This window comes from Arachis hypogaea, chromosome 18 (genome assembly GCF_003086295.3).
Source record: "Arachis hypogaea cultivar Tifrunner chromosome 18, arahy.Tifrunner.gnm2.J5K5, whole genome shotgun sequence".
Taxonomy (NCBI): domain Eukaryota; kingdom Viridiplantae; phylum Streptophyta; class Magnoliopsida; order Fabales; family Fabaceae; genus Arachis; species Arachis hypogaea.
Window position 1 is genome coordinate 32,408,390 of NC_092053.1, and position 24,470 is coordinate 32,432,859.

Sequence of the window (24,470 nt, forward strand, 5' to 3'; positions counted from 1 at the left end):
ATGGGGCATCAATCCTCTAAGCATTTTTGCCCTATTTTTATTTTTATTTGTTTATATAAAGTTCACTGACACTAAGGTACAGAATCATTTGTATAAGTTTACAGGGTTACAGAAGGAATCGGCACACAAAACAGAGTAAAAGAGCTCAATGACAAGAAAACGCCAGTAAAGGGGCATTTTGGGCGTTCAGCGCCCAAAATGGGCATCCACTGGGCGCTGAACGCCAGTAATGGTAGCATCTGGGTGTTCAACGCCAGAAATGGCCACCCACTGGGCGTTGAACGCCAGTAATGGCAGTAACTGGGCACTGAACGCCCAGGAGATCAGCATTTGGGCGCTGAACGCCCAAAACAAGCAGTGTTTGGGCGTTCAAACGCCAGGAAGACAGGGAGGAGCCAAATCCATTTATCCCACACGTATTTCCATTCTAATTTAAAATTTTATGATTCAATACATGATTTTATTTACATAAACATGTCAAGAACCCTGATTTCTAAAAATCCTACTTTCAAAAATATCAAATGTATCTTAATTCATAAGCACACACCCTCTTTGCAAATTCAATCCAACTCTTTTCAAATCTTTTCCAAAAACAAATCTATCTTTTTCACTCTAAAATCTTTTCAATATCTTTTTTTTATATTATCTTTTTCAAAATCCAGATTTATCTTTTTCAAAAATCTATCCTATCTTTTCAAAATTAAACTCTATCTTCTATCTTATCCTTTTCAACTCAACCTTTTTATCTTATCTCTCCCTTTTTTTTCGACAAGCCACCCCCCCACCCCTTTAAAATTGGGTTCGGCCTCCCCCCTCCTCCATCAACAAGTGCACCTCGATCTCCTTCTATCCCTCTCCTTTCTTTTCTTTTACTTGAGGACAAGCAAACCTCTAAGTTTGGTGTGTTTTTCCGAGATCACTAAGATCATGGCTCCCAAAGGAAAACAATCCACTCCAAGAGGCAAGAAAGAGAGCGTTCCAAAACCACTTTGGAATCAAGGGAAGTTCTTATCTAAAGAACATTCAGACCATTATCTTAAAGTAATGGGTCTGAGATCAGTGATCCCGGAAGTTAGATTCGATCTGAAAGAAGACGAATATCCGGAGATCCAGGAGCAAATTCGAATCAGGAACTGGGAAGTCCTAGCTAATCCTGAAACGAAAATAGGAAGGAACATGGTCCAGGAGTTCTATGCTAATATGTGGCAGACTGACAAGCAAAGACTATCTGGAACTGCCTGCTACGAATTTTGAACCATGGTCAGGGGAAAGATTGTTCATACCACCCCTGACAAGATCAGAGAGATATTAAAGCTACCTCAGCTAAAGGATGATCCAGACTCCTTCAATAGGAGGATGATGAGAGCAGACATTGGCCTGGATAAGATTCTAGAGGACATATGTATCCCTGGAGCCAGGTGGACCACCAACACAAAGGGCGTCCCAAATCAACTCAAGAGGGAGGATCTCAAACCAGTTGCCAGAGGATGGTTGGACTTCATTGGGCGTTCTCTGTTGCCCACTAGCAACCGTTCTGAAGTCACAGTTAAAAGAGCAGTGATGATTCATTGCATCATGATGGGAAAAGAAGTGGAGGTTCATCAGCTAATTTCAACTGAGCTCTATAAGATTGCTAACAAAAATTCAAAAGAGGCCAGGTTGGCTTATCCAAGCGTGATTTCTCTGCTCTGCAAGGACGCTGGAGTCAAGATGGGAATAACTGAATATATCCTAATTGAAAAGTCAATCACCAAAGCATCAATGGAGAGACAACAAGCACAGGAGGATCTTATCAAGAAGAGAGCACAGGAATTCCTCCCAGAGATTCCTCAAGCGGAATATTGGGAATATCTGGAGACGTCTATCACCAAGATACAGGAAGCTATGGAGCAAATAATAAAACAACAGAAGGAACACAGTCAAATGCTGACCCATATGTTTAAAGAACAAGAGGAGCAGGGACGTGACTTAAGGGAACTGAAGCGCCAAAAGTCTTCTATAATACCAAGCCTCCCAAGGATCAGAGGAACCCCCATACCCCAGAATAAAGGTTGTTAATTTCCAATTTCTGCTTAACTCTGTGACAGTGTCCTTATAAAAAGTTTACCTTAGAAGTCATATAATAGTAATTAGTATCTATTTGATTTTATCTCCAATTAAGCTATAGTTTATTTTTCTCATCATCATTAAACATGAATAAAATAGTAGATCTTTTGAATAAGAAGCAATAAAATTTCGAGTTTAATAAAAGAAATTCTAATTGGTTAAATGTGGTGGCAATGCTTTCTGTCTTCTGAATGAATGCTTGAACAGTGCATATGTCTTTTGAATTTGTTGTTTAAGACTGTTAAATATGTTGGCTCTTGAAAGAATGATGAACATGAGACATGTTATTGATAATCTGAAAATCATAAATATGATTCTTGAAGCAAGAAAAAGCAGCAAAGAACAAAGCTTGCAGAAAAAAAAAAAGAAAAAGAAAAAAGCAAGCAGAAAAAGCCAAAAGCTCTTAAAACCAAAAGGCAAGGGCAAATAAAAAGGATCCCAAGGCTTTGAGCATCAGTGGATAGGAGGGCCTAAAGGACTAAAATCCTGGTCTAAGCGGCTAAACCAAGCTGTCCCTAACCATGTGCTTGTGGCGTGCAGGTGTCAAGTGAAAACTTGAGACTGAGCGGTTAAAGTCAAGGTCCAAAGCAAAAAGAAGAGTGTGCTTAAGAACTCTGGACACCTTTAATTGGGGACTTTAGCAAAGCTGAGTCACAATCTGAAAAGGTTCACCCAGTTATGTGTCTGTGGCATTTATGTATCTGGTAGTAATACTGGAAAACAAAGTGCTTAGGGCCACGGCCAAGACTCATAAAGAAGCTGTGTTCAAGAATCATCACACTGAACTAAGAGAATCAATAACACTATCTGAATTCTGAGTTCCTATAGATGCCAATCACTCTGAGCTTCAATGGATAAAGTGAGATGCCAAAACTGTTCAGAAGCAAAAAGCTACTAGTCCCGCTCATCTAATTAGGATCTGAGCTTCAATCAAAAACTCTGAGATATTATTGCTTCTCAACTTATTAGTCTTCTATTTTATTTGTCTAGTTGCTTGAGGACAAGCAACAGTTTAAGTTTGGTGTTGTGATGAGCGGATATTTTATACGCTTTTTGGGGATAATTTCATATAGTTTTGAGTATGTTTTAGTTAGTTTTTAGTCTATTTCTATTAGTTTTTAGGAAAAATTCATATTTCTGGACTTTACTATGAGTTGTGTGTTTTTCTGTAATTTCAGGTATTTTTCTGGCTGAAATTGAAGGAGTTGAGCAAAAATCTGATTCAGGCTGAAAAAGGACTGCTGATGCTGTTGGATTCTGACCTCCCTGCACTCAAAGTGGATTTTCTGGAGCTACAGAACTCGAAATGGCGTGCTTCCAATTGCGTTGGAAAGTAGACATCCAGGGCTTTCCAGCAATATATAATAGTCCATACTTTGCACAAGAATAGACGACGTAAACTGGCGTTCAACGCCAGTCCTCTGCCCAATTCTGGCGTCCAGCGCCAGAAAAGGATCAAAAGCTGGAGTTGAACGCCCAAACTGGCATAAAAACTGGCGTTCAACTCCACAAATGGCCTCTGCACGTGAATTGCTTAAGTCTCAGCCCCAGCACACACCAAGTGGGCCCAGAAGTGGATCTCTGCATCATCCATCATAGTTTATCCAATTTTTGTAAACCTAGGCTACTAGTTTAGTATTTAAACAACTTTTAGAGACTTATTTATGATCTCATGACATTTCAGATCTAAAATTTGTATTCTCTGACGGCATGAGTCTCTAACATTGTTGGGGGTGAGGAGCTCTGCTGTGTCTCGATGAATTAATGCAAGTATTTCTGTTTTCCATTCAAACACGCTTGTTCCTATCTAAGATGTTCATTCGCGCTTAACTGTGATGGAGGTGATGATCTGTGACACTCATCACCCTCCTCAAATCATGAACGTGTGCCTGACAACCACCTCCGTTCTATATACGATTGAATGAGTATCTCTTAGATTCCTTAATCAGAATCTCCGTGGTATAAGCTAGAATTGATGGCGGCATTCATGAGAATCCGGAAAGTCTAAACCTTGTCTGTGGTATTCCGAGTAGGATTCAAGGATTGAATGACTGTGATGAGCTTCAAACTCCTAAAGGCTGGGCGTTAGTGACAGACGCAAAAGGATAGTAAATCCTATTCCAACCGGATCGAGAACCAACCGGTGATTAGCCGTGCTGTGACAGAGCGCGTGAGCGTAGTTTTCACTGGAAGGATGGAAGGTAGCCATTGACAATGGTGATCCACCAACACACAACTTGCCATAGAAGGACGTGCGTGCGTGAACAAGAAGACAGAGGAAAGCAGAGATTCAGAAGACAAAGCATCTCCAAAACTCCAACATATTCTCCATTACTGCACAACAAGTAACCTTTAATTTATGCTCTCTTGGTTATTCACAATTCAACTGATAAACATAATTGACTTCCTGACTAAGATTTACAAGATAACCATAGATTGCTTCAAACCAACAATCTCCGTGGGATTCGACCCTTACTCACGTGAGGTATTACTTGGACGACCCAGTGCACTTGCTGGTTAGTGGTACGCGTTGTGAAAAGTGTGATTCACAATTCGTGCACCAGATGGCTGTGACGAGCTTCAAACTCGCGAGTGCTGGGCGTAGTGACAGACGCAAAAGGATTACTGAATCCTATTCCAGCATGATCGAGAACCGACAGATGATTAGCCGTGCGGTGACAGCGCATTTGGACCATTTTCACTGAGAGGACGGGATGTAGCCATTGACAACGGTGATGCCCAACATACAGCTTGCCATGGAAAGGAGTATGAAGGATTAGATGAAGTCAGTAGGAAAGCAGAGATTAAGAAGGAATAAAAGAATCTCCGTACGCTTATCTGAAATTCTCACCAATGAATTACATAAGTATTTCTATCCTATTTTAATTATATTTTAATTATTAAATCTCCATAACCATTTGAATCTGCCTGACTGAGATTTACAAGGTGACCATAGCTTACTTCAAGCCGTCAATCTCCGTGGGATCGACCCTTACTCACGTAAGGTTTATTACTTGGACGACCCAATACACTTGCTGGTTAGTTGTGCAAAGTCGTGACAAAGAACTAAAATTATGAACGTGCGTATTAAGTTTTTGGCGCCGTTACCAAGGAATGAATGATCACGATTTCGTGCACCAGCTACCTGAGTTATTTTTGTCAGTTTCACAAACTTAAACTTCACACATCATTAACAAAAAAAAAAGAAGATCTATCAATTAATTAATTAATCGTTATAATTTTTTCTTTTTTTCTCTCTTCATTAATATTAGTCTTCAAGGAGCAAATTTCATTATTTAAACAAACAAGTATATCACAAAAAGAAAAAGGTAAGTAGAAGTACTTACATCAGCAGCCAAATTAAGAGGGGTGTTCCTAAAATCAAGTTCCTTGAGAAGCTCCCTCAAATGCAAGAAAGGACTTGATATCTCTGTTTTTCAAACACATGCCACCATCTCTGAACCACACTTCTCTCACATATGCAATAATAATTAGGCATTAGTTATAATGAAATTAAAAAATGGATTTTGTTCCTTGATATCTTAAAGACATCTTAATTCACTTTGATTAGTTCAAATAAACTAATATTTATCTTACTTTGGAAAAAATAAGATTAAATAATTGTAAAGAATGAGAAATTTTATTGGTAATTACCTTTTGATAACAAAGACCTGCTCCAAGTCCAAGAATGCTAACCAAATGGTGGATGGTGTTGTCCATACTCACTCTTTCACTAAACAGATCAGATATGAAACACTCACTGCCAAAACTTGCATCTGAATTCACACTTCAAACATTAGCAACTTTTTCATTCAATTTCCAACATTACCAAAACATGTAGTAATCTTGCTTGGCTTAGCATAATTTTATGGAGAATATATGTACTTGGTTAACCGCAGGAGGAATTGTAGCAAAAGAAAGGACATGTTCAAGTTTGTTGATAGAAAAATTGCTGACTCCAATTGATTTTGCAAGGCCCAATTTGTGACATTGTTCCAGCGAAGTCCAAACTCCCTTTAAGTCAAATGGCACCAAGTCATTTTCATCATGATAAGAGGCTTTAAATAATCCAGGCTTGGCACTCATTGGCCAATGAATAAGATAGAAATCTAAGTCTTCTAATCCAAGACTCCTGCATATGCATTACCAAAAATTATTCATTCATTCTAGAAAGTGAAAGCGCTGTTTGTTTTGTTTTCTTTTATTGGCATGCCAATTGAGACATTTTGTTAAGTTTAAGAAATAAAACAACAAAAATAAATTATATTGCTTTAGGTCGAATAAATTAAAATTACTTTTGATGAACGAAAATATTTTTTAATTTTTTTCTTAAATCAACTATGTAATAGTTAAACAGAATAGAGTTGAAGATCTTACTGAAGTAGTAGTTAACTCATTTATAACATCATTTTTTCAAGACAGTAGAAAGCAAAAAGAATAGAGTTGAAGATCTTACTGAAGTGATTTGCGTAGAGCAAGAAGAACAAGATAAGGATGGTTATCAGATAACCATAACATGGAAGTGATGAAAAGATCATTCCTGGAGCTTATGAGACCAAGTTTAAGTGCTTCAACAATTGCTTCTCTTAGAGCCTATTCGGAGCCATATATGGAAGCGGTGTCGGAAGTGCCGGTAACCGAGCTTGATGGCCTCCATCACTGCTTGTTTGTGGATGTCGCCACCGCCATCAGTTTCGAAGGCAACAGGAAACACTTGCACAACAGATCTCATCAATGGAAGAGAAGCGTTGATAGAGGAGATCGCCACCGGAGAAGATCGTTGGAGGAAACACTTACGCAACAGATCTCATAGTTTTATGAAGTTTCTGCAACTTAATTTTCCATTTCAAATTTTTAGGTATTTTACACAACAGTAGAAAATTGAGAGAGAGAAAGAAGATCAACCTTGCTCTCACACGGAGATTGTAGCCGGCGGAGAACACGCCACCAGAGGAGAACCTACTAGAGGAGATCGTCGCCGAATTAGTCGCTGGAGCAGATCATCACTGGAGCAGATCGTCGCCGGAGCAGAGCACAGGTCTTCGTTTTTGGTTTTGGTGGCAGCATGCGTTAGTTTCAGCAGTAATGAATTTTCGGGTTAGGATTTTCCTTTGTTAGGGAAGGGTTTTATTTGGGCTTTTTTTTAATGATGGGCTTTGATGATGGCGGTTTAGAACCCCCAGAATCACCAAAAATGCCATTTTATGCAAATTAATTATGGCAACACCAGAAAATGCCATAATACTTGAATATTATGGCAGTTCTTTAAATCCGCCATAATATAAATGCCATTTTAAACTCTTTTTTTGTAGTGTTTATCTCAAATTGTTTTTAATTTTATTATTTAATTACACATGATAATGACTTTGTGCTTGCAGTAGATGCCCATGAATTTTAGGCCACCGGAGGACATGATTCTAATAACAGATGAGCTTGCTTGTGTCGCTTAAATTTTTGGCCCGGATTTAAAGTTTCAAGTTAATCGGTAAATCATCATAACGTTGTTCGATTTGTTGCAAGTCTATTTCATACTATGGCTATAACAAATTTCTCAAATAACTATTTGCATCTGTATTTCTATAGGGATGAAGTAATGGTGTCAACTCGTACATCATATGCAAATAGAGAAAGTTTAGCCAAGATGTAAATATTGATTTTTTTTTTATTTAACATGAGAAGTACAAACTGTTAAAGTTATATATCATAAAATAAAAAATATACAAATGTATTCGTTTGTAGGTTATAGATTCCCTTGCTTGTATTCTCACTTAAGAGCATAAAAAGCTTAACAAATTGCCATCCATATGGTTTCTGCCAACAACCTTTTCGGTAAGTTTCAGTACATAAATACTCCAACAAAATTTTTAGTAAATAGTTTGTTTGGTTTAACTTTCAAGTAGTATATAAATAATTCGATTTCATGTTTTTTATGACAAATTAATTAGCAACTAGCACTTACCTGGTCTACACCACCCAAATAACTAAGGGACCAATTTGCAGATCACTACATGTAGAAGATTGAGTGCTTATCAAAGGTAAGTCCTTTAATTTTTAGTAGATCATATATGATTTATTTAATCCAAATTGTATGTTTATCTTACTAGCATAGACTGACAATCATCATTATTGCGTAAATAATTAGATTTTTGTCCCGATCAATGACCTTAATGACCATTGGTTCCTGATGATCGTAGACATTAAAAAGAAACAAATATTTGTGCTTGATTCATGTAAAATCCTAGACAGAAACTATGGTAGGCTATTATCAGTTGAAACGATGGTAAGTAGCCTAAACTTATTTTGTTCAATAAAATTAATTTTTCAGCTCCTATTCTCTATAAATTTTAAATATTTTTTATATAACAAAAAAAAATCTCATTGTTCGAAATAATGATTTAAGTTTGTATTTCAAGATCCTTGCTATATTTGGTTTGTAAGCTAATAGTAATTTGTTTATTCGAAATTAAGGTTCATTTTTTAACATTATTATCAAATTAATAATTTTTAATTTCTTTAAAAACCTAATCATTTTAGACATATAATAAAAATTAACCAGTTACATTGGTTGCTTTAGACAATATCCAACTATATATTATGTCATACAGATTATATTCATTGAACGAATGTTAGAACACAAATCTTTCTACAATTCCAGCGAAATCATTGTACCTTGAGTGTCTAAATTTCATATAGTGGAACTGTCTGACCTGCCACAATAGAGGAAGGGCTCGTAAGTAATATTAATTTCCTAATCCATTTTGCTTTCATATCTATTAAGTTTGTTATGTACGAATTATGTGTTTGGTTAAACTGACATAGTAGTACAATCACACATTTAACTAAACAGTAATGACTACGGTATCTGAGTTGCTCAATGGATGAAAGAGTGTGGGTGGATGATGAGCGGATAATTTATACGCTTTTTGGCATTATTTTTACATAGTTTTTAGTATGATTTGATTAGTTTTTAGTATATTTTTATTAGTTTTTAAATAAAAATTATATTTCTAGACTTTACTATGAGTTTGTGTATTTTTCTATGATTTCAGGTATTTTCTGGCTGAAATTGAGGGACCTGAGCAAAAATCTGATTCAGAGGCTGAAAAAAGACTGCAGATGCTGTTGGATTCTGACCTCCCTGCACTCAAAGTAGATTTTCTGGAGCTACAGGAGTCCAAATGGCGCGTTCTTAATTGCGTTGGAAAGTAGACATCCAGGGCTTTCCAGAAATATATAAGAGTTCATACTTTTCTTGAGTTTAGACGATGCAAATTGGCGTTCAATGCCAGTTCTCTATCCTATTCTTGCGTTAAACGCCAGAAATAGGTTACAAGTTGGAGTTAAACACCCAAAATAGGTTACAACCTGGAGTTTAACTCCAGAAACAGCCTAGGCACGTGTAAAGCTCAAGTCTCAGCCCCAGCACACACCAAGTGGGCCCCGAAAGTGGATTTCTGCACTATCTATCATAGTTTACTCATTTTCTGTAAACCTAGGTTACTAGTTTAGTATTTAAACAACTTTTAGAGATTTATTTTGGACCTTATGACATTTTCACATTTTACATTGTATCTCTACAGCATGAGTCTCTAAACTCCATGGTTGGGGGTGAGGAGCTCTCTTGTGTCTCGATGAATTAATGCAATTACTTCTGTTTTCTATTCAATCACGCTTGTTTCTGTTCTAAGATACTCGCTTGTACTTAACCGTGATGAATGTGATGATCGGTGACACTCATCATCATTCTCAACCTATGAACACGTGGCTGACAACCACTTCCGTTCTACCTTAAATTGAGTGTGTATCTCTTAGCCTCTCGGTTCATGATCAGAGTCTTCGTGGTATAGGCTAGGACTATTGGGGGCCATTCCTGAGATCCAAAAAGTCTAAACCTTGTCTGTGGTATTCCGAGTAGGATCTGGGATGGGATGACTATGACGAGCTTCAAACTCAAGAGTGCTGGGTGTAGTGACAGACGCAAAAGGATCAATGGATCCTATTCCAACATGAGTGAGAACCGATAGATGATTAGCCGTGCGGTGACAGCGCATTTGGACCATTTTTACTAAGAGGATGGATGGTAGCCATTGACAACGGTGATCCACCAACATACAGCTTGCCATGGAAGGAGACCTGCGTGCGTGAAGAAGAAGACAGTAGGAAAGCAGAGATTCAGAAGACAGAGCATCTCCAAAACCTCAATCTATTCTCCATTACTGCATAACAAGTACTATTTAATTTATGCTTTTTACTCTTCATAAATATAATCACTCTTATCATTGATTTCATGACTAAGAATTACAAAATAACCATAGCTTGCTTCAAGCCGATAATCTCCGTGGGATCGACCCTTACGTGATTACCTGGATGACCCAGTGCACTTGCTGGTTAGTGGTACGAGTTGTGAAAAGTGTGATTTACAATTCGTGCACCAAGTTTTTGGCGCCGTTGCCGGGGATTGTTCGAGTTTGGACAACTGACGGTTTATTTTGTTGCTTAGATTAGGAAAATTTTATCTTTTTGGTTTAGAGTCACTAAAATTGCGTCTTCTATTATTGTTTTTGGTTGAAATTTTTTTTAAATCCTTATTTTCTCTTTTTAAATTTTTCGAAAATTTTTATAAACTAATAATTGAGTTTTTCTGTTTGAGTTTAAATTCATATTTTAAGTCTGGTGTCAAGTGCATGCTTTTATTTTCCTTTAAATTTTCGAAATTTGTGCTCATTGTTCTTTCTTGATCTTCAAGTTGTTCTTGCTATTTTTCTTGTTTGATCTTTAGTTTTTCTTGTTCTATGTCTTTTCTTGTTTTTTTTGTGCGTTTTCAAATTATCAGTATTCAAAAAAATTGATATACATTAAATACTTTTTTTTTAAAAAAACACTTTAAATTTATAACTCAATTGGCTAGAGCGTTGTGCTTATGTTCTTGGTAATTGGGAATCCTCCTTTTAAAACTTTTTCAAAAATAATTTTTCTTTGATTAAATCTCATGTCAAACTTTTAAGTTTGGTGTTTTCTTGTTATTTTTCTTATTTATTTTCGAAACTTATTTTTAGTTTTCTAAAAAGTTTTAAGTTTGGTGTTCTTTTTATGTTCTTGTGAGTCTTCAAGGTGTTCTTGAGGCTTCTTTGTGGTTTGATCTTAAAATCTTTAAGTTTGGTGTTCCTTGGTGTTTTCCCTCCAAAACTTTTGAAAAACAAGGAGCATTAGATCTAAAAATTTTAAGTCTTGTGTCATTTTGTTGTTTTTTTCTTTCCTCATTAAATTCAAAAATATCTTTTCTCTTTATTTTAAATTGAATTTTTGAAAATTATTTTTAAAAATTCAGATTTTTATTTTAAAAATCAAATCTTTTCAAAATTCAAAATCTTTTTCAAAAATCATATCCAAAGTTTTTCAAATCTTCTTAATTAAGCAATTATTTTCATTTTCAAATTTATTTTTCTCTTGGTTTTCGAAATTTACATCTTAATTTCTAATTATTTTATTTTAATTTATTATTTTTATTTATCTTAATAATTTGGTTTATTCTACCTCAATAAATTAAAAAAAAAAACAAAAATATATTTTCTTTGCAATTCATATCAATTCATTTTATCCATCATGGATCTAAGTGGAAATGAACAGTCCAGAAGGACTCTGGGATCATATGCTAATCCCACTACTGTTGCATATGGGAGTAGTATCTGTATACCTCCCATTAAAGCAGGCAGTTTTGAGCTAAATCCTCAGCTCATTGTCTTGGTGCAACAAAACTGCCAGTATTCCGGTCTTTCACAGGAAGAACACACTGAGTTTCTGGCACAATTCTTGCAAATTGCTGACACAGTATGTGACAAGGAGGTAGATCAGGATGTATACAGGCTGTTACTATTTTTGTTTGCTGTAAAAGATCAAGCTAAAAGGTGGTTAAACAACCAACCCACAGCAAGCATAAGAACATAGAAACAGTTATCAGACAAATTTCTGAATCAATATTTTCCTCCAAAAAGGATGACACAGCTAAGGCTGGACATCCAAGGCTTTAAACAAGAGGATGATGAATCCCTTTATAATGCCTAGGAGAGGTATAGAGGGATGCTAAGGAAATGCCCCTCTGAAATATTTTCAGAGTGGGTGCAATTAGACATCTTCTACTATGGGCTTACAGAAAGAGCTCAGATATCTCTAGACCACTCAGCTGGTGGATCTATACACATGAGAAAAACTATTGAAGAGGCTCAAGAGCTTATTGATATAGTTGCCAGAAATCAGCATCTGTATATAAGTAGTGGGTCCTCCATAAAAGAAGAAGCCAAGGCAGTGTCTACTGAACTTGGTCCTCCAGAACAAGTTGTTGAACTCAATCAACAATTGTGTTTTCTAACAAAACAGCTAGCAGAATTCAAGGAGATGCTACAAGACACTAAAAATGCTAATAAAAATATGGAAGCACAATTGAATCAGACAAAACAGCAGTTATCAAAGCAGATAACAGAAGAGTGCTAGGCAGTTCAATTAAGAAGTGGGAAAACATTAAATACCTCACTTCAGAGCAGCAGAAAGCCAAAAAAAGAACAACTGACAGAGGATGAGCAAAATATTATCCAAAATCCCTTTGAGGACAGTAAGAGCCCAGAGAGGAACAACTCTGACGTTCAAACGCCAGAAAAGGATGCAAAGTTGGCATTAAACGCCCATCCCACGCACAGTTCTGGCGTTCAAACGCCAGAAATAGGCAAGGAGCTGGCGTCAAATGCCCAATGGAAGGTCAGTTCTGGCGTTCAAATGCCAGAAACAGGTAAGAAGTTGGCGTCCAACGCCAATCAAGCTTCTAACCCTGGCATTCAAACGCCAGTGAGGGATCAGACACACACAAGTGCTGATAACAACCCCTCTAAAAAAGCTTCTCCAACCACCTCTGTAGGAAATAAACCTGCAGCAACCAAGGTTGAGGAATACAAAGCCAAGATGCCTTATCCACAAAAACTCTGCAAAGAGGAGCAAGATAAGCAATTTGCCCGCTTTGCAGACTATCTCAGGACTCTTGAAATAAAGATTCCGTTTGCAGAGGCACTTGAGCAAATACCCTCTTATGCCAAGTTCATGAAAGAGATCTTGAGTCATAAGAAGGATTGGAGAGAAACTGAAAGAGTTCTCCTCACTGAAGAATGCAGTGCAGTCATTCTGAAAAGCTTCCCAGAAAAGCTTAAAGATCCCGGGAGCTTTATGATACCATGCATATTAGAGGGTAATTGCACCAAAACAGCTTTATGTGATCTTGGGGCAAGCATCAACCTAATACCTGCATCCACTATGAGAAATCTTGGTTTAACTGAAGAAGTCAAAACAACCCAGATATGTCTCTAACTTGCTGATGGCTCCATTAAATACCCATCAGGCGTGATTGAAGACATGATTGTCAGGGTTGGGCCATTCGCCTTTCCCACTGACTTTGTAGTGCTGAAAATAGAGGAGCACAAGAGTGCTACTCGCATTCTAGGAAGACCTTTCCTAGCAACTGGACGAACTCTCATTGATGTCCAAAAGGGGGTAGTAACCCTGAGAGTCAATGAGGATGAGTTTAAGTTGAGTGCTGTCAAAGCCATGCAGCATCCAGACACACCAAAAGACTGCATGAAAGTTGATCTTATTGACTCTTTGGTAGAGGAGATCAACATGGCTGAGAGTCTCGAATCAGAGCTGGAAGACATCTTTAAAGATGTTCAGCCTGATCTGGAGGAATCAAAGGAATTAAAAGAGCCTCTGAAACTTTCTCAGGAAGAGGAAAAATCTCCTAAACCTGAGCTCAAACCATTACCACCATCCCTGAAATATGCATTTCTGGGAGAAGGTGACACTTTTCTGGTGATCATAAGCTCTGCTTTAAATCCCCTGGAAGAGGAAGCACTACTTCAAGTGCTAAGGACACACAAGACAGCTCTTGGGTGGTCCATAAGTGATCTTAAGGGCATCAGCCCAGCAAGATGCATGCACAAGATCCTATTGGAGCACGATGCTAAGCCAGTGGTTCAACCACAGAGGCGGCTAAATCCAGCCATGAAGGAAGTGGTGCAGAAAGAGGTCACCAAGTTACTGGAGGCTGGGATTATTTATCCTATTTCTGATAGCCCCTGGGTGAGTCATGTCCAAGTTGTCCCCAAAAAGGGAGGCATGACAGTGGTTCATAATGAAAAAAATAAACTGGTTCCTACAAGAACAGTTACAGGGTAGCGCATGTGTATTGACTACAGAAGGCTCAATACAGCCACCAGAAAGGATCATTTTCCTTTACCATTCATAGACCAGATGCTAGAAAGACTAGCAGGTCATGATTATTACTGCTTTTTGGATGGCTATTCAGGCTACAACCAAATTGTAGTAGATCCCCAGATCAAGAGAAAACAGCATTCACATGCCCATCTGGAGTATTTGCCTATAGAAGGATGCCATTTGGGCTGTGTAATGCACCTGCAACCTTTCAGAGATGCATGCTTTCTATTTTCTCTGATATGGTAGAAAAATTTCTGGAAGTCTTCATGGATGACTTCTCAGTATATGGAGACTTATTCAGCTGTCTTGATCACCTGACACTGGTTCTGAAAAGGTGCCAAGAGACTAACCTGGTTTTAAACTGGGAAATATGTCACTTTATGGTGACTGAAGGAATTGTCCTTGGGCACAAGATTTCAAACAAGGGAATAGAGGTGGATCAAGCTAAGGTAGAGGTAATTGAAAAATTACCACCACCTGCCAATGTTAAGGCAATCAGAAGCTTTCTGGAGCATGCAGGATTCTATAGGAGGTTTATAAAGGATTTTTCAAAAATTGCAAAACCTCTGAGCAACCTGCTAGCTGCTGATACGCCATTTATGTTTGACACAGAGTGTCTGCAAGCGTTCGAAACTCTGAAAGCTAAGCTAGTCACAGCACCAGTTATTTCTGCACCAGACTGGACATTACCATTCGAACTAATATGTGATGCCAGTGACCATATCATTGGTGCAGTATTGGGGCAGAGGCATGACAAGATTCTAAATGTCATTTATTATGCTAGCCGTGTTTTAAATGATGCCCAGAAAAATTACACAACCACAGAAAAAGAATTGCTTGCAGTGGTTTATGCCATTGACAAGTTTAGATCATACTTAGTAGGATCAAAAGTGATTGTGTACACTGACCATGCTGTTCTTAAATATCTACTTACAAAGCAGGATTCAAAACCAGGCTCATAAGATGGGTGTTGCTTCTGCAAGAGTTTGATATAGAAATAAGAGACAGAAAAGGGACAGAAAACCAAGTGGCTGATCATCTGTCCCTGATAGAACCAGTAGAAGGGGCATCCTTTCCCTCTATTGAGATCTCTGAAACCTTTCCGGATGAGCATTTGTTCGCCATTCAGGAAACACCATGGTTTGCAGACATTGCAAACTATAAAGCTGCAAGGTTCATACCCAAGGAGTACAGCAGGCAACAAAAGAAAAAATTAATTACTGATGCAAAGTACTACTTGTGAGATGAACCCTATCTCTTTAAGAGATGTGCAGACGGAATAATCCGTAGGTGTGTGCCTAGAGAAGAAGCACAGAAGATCTTATGGCATTGCCATGGGTCACAATATGGAGGCCATTTCGGAGGTGAGCGAATAGCCACCAAGGTCCACCAATGTGGCTTCTACTGGCCTACCCTCTATAGAGATTCCCGAGAGTTTGTACGTAACTGTGACAGTTGCCAGAGATCTGGTAATCTACCTCATGGTTACGCCATACCTCAACAAGGAATCTTGGAGATTGAGTTATTTAATGTATGGGGTATTAACTTCATAGGGCCTTTCCCACCATCATACTCAAACATTTATATTCTGGTGGCAGTCGACTATGTATCCAAATGGGTAGAGGCCATTGCCACACCCACTAATGATACTAAGACAGTGCTGAAGTTCCTCCAGAAACATATCTTCAGCAGGTTTGGTATCCCTAGAGCATTAATTAGTGATGGGGGCACTCACTTCTACAACAAACAGCTTTACTCTGCTATGGTCCGGTATGGAATTAGTCACAAGGTGGCAACTCCATATCATCCACAGACAAACGGGCAAGCTGAAGTCTCTAATAGAGAACTAAAAAGAATTCTGGAACAGACTGTAAGTACCCGTAGACAGGATTGGGCGAGAAGCTTGGATGATGCTCTGTGGGCTTACAGAACATCATTCAAGACTCCTATAGGGACCTCTCCATACCAGCTTATGTATGGTAAGGCCTGCCATCTGCCCATGGAACTGGAGCATAAGGCCTACTGGGCAACCAGATTCCTAAACTTTGATGCCAAATTAGCTGGAGAAAAAAGATTGCTCCAGCTGAATGAGCTAGAGGAATTCAGACTCACTGCTTTCGAAAATGCCAAGCTTTACAAAGAGAAAGCAAAAAGGTGGCATGACAGAAAGCTGTCATCTAGAGTCTTTGAACTAGGATAGAAGGTTCTGCTGTTTAACTCTAGGCTCAGGCTATTCTCCGGGAAACTGAAATCCCGGTGGAGGGGACCATATGTGATTACAAGTGTGTCACCATATGGCTATGTGGAGCTTCAAGACATTGATTCTAATAAGAAGTTTATTGTTAATGGACAAAGAATCAAGCATTATAAGGCAATGTTGAGCAAGAGTGCTCAAGGCTGAGGCTAGATTAAAAGCTCAGCAAGGTCCAGCTAACGACAATAAAGAAGCGCTTGCTGGGAGGCAACCCAGCCATTAGCAAAGCTTTTTATTTATTTATTTATTCATTTTTTTATTATACAAGTTTAACATAAATAATCTTCAAAGTAAAGAATCAATTACATAAGTTCACAGGGTTATAGAAGAATTCAGAATACAAAACAGGGAGAAGGAGCTCACTGGCAAGAAAATGCCAGTAAGAGGTATATTTGGGCATTAAACGCCCAAAAGAAGCATTTACTGGGCGTTTAACGCCAGTAATGATACCTTTTTGGGCGTTAAACGCCAGAATGGGTACCATTCTGGGCGTTTAACGCTATACTTGCAGCATCCTAGGCGTTCAGAAAAATGCCCAGTGACGAAAGATTTCTGGCGTTTAACGCCAGCCAGAAGCAACAGCTGGGCGTTAAACGCCCAAAAGAGGCTACAGATGGGCGTTAAACGCCCAAAACAAGCAGCAGTTGGGCGTTTAACACCAGGATTGTGGAGGGGAGGAAGTTTTTGTTCCCAACTTGATTTTTTTTCAAAATTTCATATTTCCATCCATTTTTCTTGCATAAACATGTTCCCATACTTTCATTTTTCAAACTTTTTTTCCAAAAAAAAAAAAATTTAAATATCTTAATCCTAAAATTAAATCTTTCTCAATTCTTCTTCAACCTCTTCTTAAATCTTTTTCAAAACAAATCTATCTTTTTCAAATTTTTTTTTTCAAACTCATCAATATCTTTTTCAAATCTTCACAATATTTTCAGAACAATCTATCTTTTTCAAATATCTTTCATATCTTTTCAATTTTAAATTACATCTTTTTCCATCTTACTTATCTTTTTCAAATCACATTTTCTATCATATCTTTTTAAAAGATTTTTGAAAACCCACCCCCTCCCCTTTAAATCCTCGTTTGGCCTCCCCCCTCTCCTCCACAAATTCGAACTTGGCTCTCCCTCTATCCTTCTCCTTTCTTTTCTTTTGCTTGAGGACAAGCAACCTCTAAGTTTGGTGTATTTATCCGTGATTACTAAGCCAATACCCACCAAGATCATGGCTCCTAAGGGAAAACAAACCAACTCAAGAGGCAAGAAAGAGAATATTCCAAAACCACTTTGGAATCAAGGGAAGTTCTTAACCAAAGAACATTCAGACCATTACTACAAAATAATTGGTCTAAGGTCAGTGATCCCGGAAGTTAAATTCGATCTGAAAGAAGACGAATATCCGGAGATCCAAGAGTAAATTCGAAACAGGAGCTGCGAAGTCCTAGCTAATCCTGAAATAAAGGTGGGAAGAAACATGGTTCAGGAATTCTACTCTAATCTGTGGCAGACAGACAGGCAGAGAATAGCTAGAACCGCATTCTATGACTATCGAACTCTGGTCAGAGGGAAGATTGTTCACACCCACCCTGACAAAATAAGGGAGATCTTCAAGCTGCCTCAACTGCAAGATGACCCAGACTCCTTTAATAGGAGAATGATGAGACCAAATCAGAGCTTGGACAAAATCCTAGAGGACATATGCCTCCTTGGAGCCAAATGGACAACCAACACAAATGGTGTCCCAAACCAACTCAAAAGAGGAGATCTCAAACCAGTCGCCAGAGGCTGGCTGGACTTTATTGGGCACTCTATACTGCCCACTAGCAATCGCTCTGAAGTCACCATCAAAAGAGCAGTGATGATTCATTGCATTATTGGTGCGCGGAATCGTGATTACACTTTAATTATGTAAAATTCATTGCTCTTTCTTTCCCTGGAAATGGCGCCAAAAACATGATGCCAAGACCATGGTTCACAACTCCGTGTAACTAACCAGCAAGTGCACTGGGTCGTCCAAGTAATACCTTACGTGAGTAAGGGTCGAATCCCACGGAGATTGTCGGTATGAAGCAAGCTATGGTCACCTTGCAAATCTCAGTTAGGCAGATATAAATTGATAATGGTGTTTTCGAATAATAATTAATAAAATAGGGATAGAAATACTTATGTAATTCATTGGTGAGAATTTCAGATAAGCGAATGGAGATGCTTTCGTTCCTCTGAACCTCTGCTTTCCTGCTATCTTCATCCAATCAGTCTTACTCCTTTCCATGGCTGGCTTTATGTGATACATCACCACTGTCAATGGCTACTTTCGGTCATCTCTCGGGAAAATAATCCAATGCCCTGTCACGGCACGGCTAATCATCTGGAGGCATCACCCTTGTCAATGGCTTCATCTTATCCTCTCAGTGAAAATGGTCAACGCACCCTGTCACGGCATGGCTATTCATCTGTCGGTTCTCGATCATGCTGGAATAGGATTTACTATCCTTTTGCGTCTGTCACTAACGCCCAGCAATCGCGAGTTTGATGCTCGTCACAGTCATTCATTCATTGAATCCTACTCGGAATACCACAGACAAGGTTTAGACCTTCTGGATTCTCTTGAATGCCGCCATCATTCTAGCTTACGCCACGAAGATTCCGATTAAGAGATCTAAGAGATACTCATTCAATTCTAATGTAGAACGGAAGTGGTTGTCAGGCATGCGTTCATAGGGAATGATGATGATTGTCACGTTCATCACATTCAGGTTGAAGTGCGAATGAATATCTTAGAAGCAAAATAAGAAGAATTGAATAGAAAACAGTAGTATTTTGCATTAATCTTTGAGGAACAGCAGAGCTCCACACCTTAATCTATGGAGTGTAGAAACTCTACCGTTAAAAATACATAAGTAAAAGGTCCAGGCATGGCCGAATGGCCAGCCCCTCTGATCTAAGAACCAGGCGTCCAAAGATACCTAATACAATAGTAAGAGGTCCTATTTATAATAAACTAGTCACTAGGGTTTACATGAGTAAGTAATTGATGCATAAATCCACTTCCGGGGCCCACTTGGTGTGTGTTTGGGCTGAGCTTAAGTGTTGCACGTGCAGAGGCTATTTGTGGAGTTGAACGCCAGTTTTTGTGCCAGTTTGGGCGTTCAACTCTGGTTTTGGATCCTTTTCTGGCGCTGGACTCCAGATTTGGGCAGAAGGCTGGCGTTGAACGCCAGTTTACGTCGTCAATTCTTGGCCAAAGTATGAACTATTATACATTGCTGGAAAGCCCTGGATGTCTACTTTCCAACGCAATTAAAAGCGCGCCATTTCGAGTTCTGTAGCTCCAGAAAATCTACTTTGAGTGCAGGGAGGTCAGAATCCAACAGCATCAGCAGTCCTTTTTCAACCTCTGAATCTGATTTCTGCTCAAGTCCCTCAATTTCAGCCAGAAAATACCTGAAATCACAGAAAAACACACAAACTCATAGTAAAGTCCAGAAATGTGAATTTAACACAAAATCTATTAAAAACATCCCTAAAAGTAACTAGATCCTACTAAAAACATACTAAAAACAATGTCAAAAAGCGTATAAATTATCCGCTCATCACAACACCAAACTTAAATTGTTGCTTGTCCCCAAGCAACTGAAAATCAAAATAGGATAAAAAGAATATAATATACTATAAATTCCAAACTATCAATGAAACATAGCTTCAATCATATGAGCGGGACTTATAGCTTTTTGCCTCTTGAATAGTTTTGGCATCTCACTTTATCCATTGAGGTTCAGAATGATTGGCATCTATAGGAACTCAGAGTTCAGATAGTGTTATTGATTCTCCTAGTTTAGTATGATGATTCTTGAACACAGCTTCTTTATGAGTCTTGGCCGTGGCCCTAAGCACTTTGTTTTCCAGTATTACCACCGGATACATAAATGCCACAGACACATAATTGGGTGAACCTTTTCAGATTGTGACTCAGCTTTGCTAGAGTCCCCAATTAGAGGTGTCCAGGGTTCTTAAGCACACTCTTTTTTTTTTTTTTTGCCTTGGACCTTGACTTTAACCGCTCAGTCTCAAGTTTTCACTTGACACCTACACGCCACAAGCACATGGTTAGGGACAGCTTGGTTTAGCCGCTCAGACCAGGATTTTATTCCTTTAGGCCCTCCTATCCACTGATGCTCAAAGCCTTGGGATCCTTTTTATTTGCCCTTGCCTTTTGGTTTTAAGGGTTATTGGCTTTTTCTGCTTGCTTTTTTTTTTCTTTCTATTTTTTTTTCTGCAAGCTTTGTTCTTTGCTACTTTTTCTTGCTTCAAGAATCATTTTTATGATTTTTCAGATTATCAAATAACATGTCTCCTAGTCATCATTCTTTCAAGAGCCAACATATTTAACATTCTTAAACAACCACTTCAAAAGACATATGCACTGTTCAAGCATACATTCAGAAAATAAGAAGCATTGTCACCACATCAATATAATTAAACTAAGTTCAAGGATAAATTCGAAACTCATGTACTTCTTGTTCTTTTAAATTAAAACAGTTTTTATTTAAGAGAGGTGATGGATTCATAGGACATTCATATCTTTAAGACATAGTTACTAACTACTAATGATCACGTAATGAAGACACAAACATATATAAGCACATAACATATAAAATGAAAAACAGAGAAAGTAAGAACAAGGAATGAGTCCACCTTAGTGATGTCCTTGAGCTCTTCTATGTCTCTTCCTTGTCTTTGCTGCTCCTCCTTCATTGCTTTTAGATCTTCTCTGATTTCATGAAGGATGATGGAGTACTCTTGATGTTCCACCCTTAGTTGCTTCCAATAATTGTGTGAAAGAAAATGTATCCCCTGAGGTATCTCAGGGATCTCTTGATTTGCAGTCAAATGTTCTACCACTGAGCTATAGACCCTTGATGGAAGCTTTTGTCTTCCCTTTCCTCTTTCTAGAGGCTTCTCTGGCCTTAGGTGCCATCAATGGTTATGGAAAAAACAAAAAAAAGCTATGCTTTTTACCACACCAAACTTAGAATGTTGCTCGCCCTCGAGCAAAAGAAGAAAGAATAGAAGAATAAGAAGAAGATATGGAGGAGATGGAGGGAGATGTGTATTCGGCCATATGGGTGGGATTGGGTGGGAAAGAGATGTTGAATTTTGAAGGAAAGTGGGTGTTTGGATGTGAGTGGTAAAGAGTTAATAGGGAAGAGTGTTTATTGGGAATAGAGGATGATTGAGAAGAGAGAAGAGAGTGAGTGGAGGTAGGTGGGGATCCTGTGGGGTCCACAGATCCTGAGGTTATCCTATGAGGTCCACAGATCTTGAGGTGTCAAGGCATTTACATCCCTGCACCAATTTAGGCATGCAAAATGCCCTTGCACACAACTCTGGGCGTTCAGCGCCAGGTTGGTGCCCATTTTGGGCGTTCAACGCCCATTTGCTGCCATTTCTGGCGTTGAACGCCAGAACCATGCTTGTTCTGGGTGTTCAGCGCCAGGATGCTCCCATTCTGGGCGTTCAGTGCCAGAACTATGCTCTGTTCTGGCGTTTGAACGCCAGACAGATGCTCCTCCAGGGTGTGATTTTTCTTCTGCTGTTTTTGATTCCGTTTTTGATTTTTTTCTTTATTTTGTGACTCCACATGATCATGAACCTAAGAAAACATGAAAAACAATAAAAATAAAAATTAGATAAACATTGGGTTGCCTCCCAACAAGCGCTTCTTTAATGTCAATAGCTTGACACTGGGCTCTCATGGAGCCTCACAGATGTGCAGAGCTTTGTTGAGACTCTCCAACACCAAACTTAGAGTTTGGATATGGGGGTTCAACACCAAACTTAGAGTTTGGTTGTGGCCTCCCAACACCAAACTTAGAGTTTGACTGTGGGGGCTCTGGTTGACTCTGCTGGGAGAGAAGCTTTTCCTGCTTCTTCTCCATGGTTGCAGAGGGGGATCCTTGAGTTTTGAATACAAGGGAGTTCTCATTCCATTAAAGGAATATTTCCCCTCTGTCAACATCAATCACAGCTCTTGCTGTGGCCAGGAAAGGTCTTCCTACGATGATGGATTCATCCTCTTCCTTTCCAGTATCCAGGACTATGAAATCAGTAGGTATGTAAAGGCCCTCAACCTTTACTAATACATCTTCTACTTGTCCATAAGCCTGTCTTCTTGAGCTGTCTGCCATCTCTAGTGAGATTTTAGCAGCCTGCACCCCATAGATTCCCAGTTTCTCTATTACAGAGAGGGGCATGAGGTTTATCCCTGAACCAAGGTCACACAGAGCCTTAAAGATCATGGTGCCTATGGTACAAGGGATTATGAACTTTCCAGGATCCTGTCTCTTCTGAGGCAATGTCAGTTGATCCAGATCACTTAGTTCATTGATGAACAAGGGAGGTTCAACTTCCCAAGCATCAATGCCAAACAATTTGGCATTCAGCTTCATGATTGCACCAAGAAACTTGGCAGTTTGCTCTTCAGTAACATCCTCATTCTCTTCAGAAGAGGAATACTCATCAGAGCTCATGAAGGGCATAAGGAGGTTTAATGGGATCTCTATGGTCTCTAGATGAGCCTCAGAGTCCTTTGGTTCCTCAGAGGGAAGCTCCTTATTGATCACTGGACGTCCCAGGAGGTCTTCCTCCTTGGGATTCACGTCCTTTCCTCTCCTCACAGGTTCGGCCAGGGCACTTATGTCAATGGCCTTGCACTCTCCTTTTGGGTTCTCTTCTGTATTGCTTGGGAGAGTACTAGGAGGGATTTCAGTGATCCTTTTACTCAGCTGGCCCACTTGTGCTTCCAGATTTCTAATGGAAGACCTTGTTTCATTCATGAAACTTACAGTGGCTTAGATAGATCAGAGACTAGATTTGCTAAATTAGAAGCATTTTGTTCAGAGTTCTCTGTCTGTTGCTGAGTGGATGATGGAAAAGGCTTGCTATTGCTAAACCTGTTTCTTCCACTATTATTAAAGCCTTGTTGAGGCTTTTGATCCTTCCATGAGAAATTTGGATGATTTCTCCATGTTGAGTTATAGGTGTTTCCATAAGGTTCACCTAAGTAATTTACCTCTGCTATTGCAGGGTTCTCAGGATCATAAGCTTCTTCTTTAGAAGATGCTTTTTGAGTACTGTTGGATGCAGCTTGCACTCCATTCAGACTCTGAGAAATCATATTGACTTGCTGAGTCAATATTTTATTCTGAGCCAATATGGCATTCAGAGTATCAACTTCAAGAACTCCCTTCTTCATAGGCGTCCCATTATTCACAGGATTCCTTTCAGAAGTGTACATGAACTGGTTATTTGCAACCATGTCAATGAGTTCTTGAGCTTCTGCAGGTGTTTTCTTTAGGTGAATGGATCCACCTGCAGAAGTATCCAAGGACATCTTTGATAGCTCAGATAAACCATCATAGAATATATCCAGGATGGTCCATTCTGAAAGCATGTCAGAAGGACACTTTTTGGTCAACTGTTTGTATCTTTCCCAAGCTTCATAGAGGGATTCACCATCTTTTTGTTTGAAGGTTTGAACATCCACTCTAAGCTTGCTCAGCTTTTGAGGAGGAAAGAACTTGGCTAAGAAAGCCGTGACCAGCTTATCCCAAGAGTTCAGGCTATCTTTAGGTTGAGAGTCCAACCATATTCTAGCTCTGTCTCTTACAGCAAATGGGAAAAGCATGAGCCTGTAGACTTCAGGATCTACTCCATTAGTCTTAACAGTATCACATATCTGCAAGAATTCAGTTAAGAACTGAAAAGGATCTTCAGATGGAAGTCCATGAAACTTGCAGTTCTGCTGCATCAGAGAAACTAATTGAGGTTTCAACTCAAAGTTGTTTGCTCCAATG

General features: G+C 38.9%; 1 non-coding gene across 1 annotated transcript; it reads left to right on the top strand.

Annotated features, from left to right (window-relative positions):
• The first annotated feature begins 24,061 nt into the window (after nt 1-24,061).
• On the top strand, nt 24,062-24,169 carry LOC112773483 (small nucleolar RNA R71). Its single transcript, XR_003188030.1, has one exon. It is a non-coding gene; the product is annotated as a small nucleolar RNA R71 (small nucleolar RNA).
• Nucleotides 24,170-24,470: the final 301 nt, after the last annotated feature.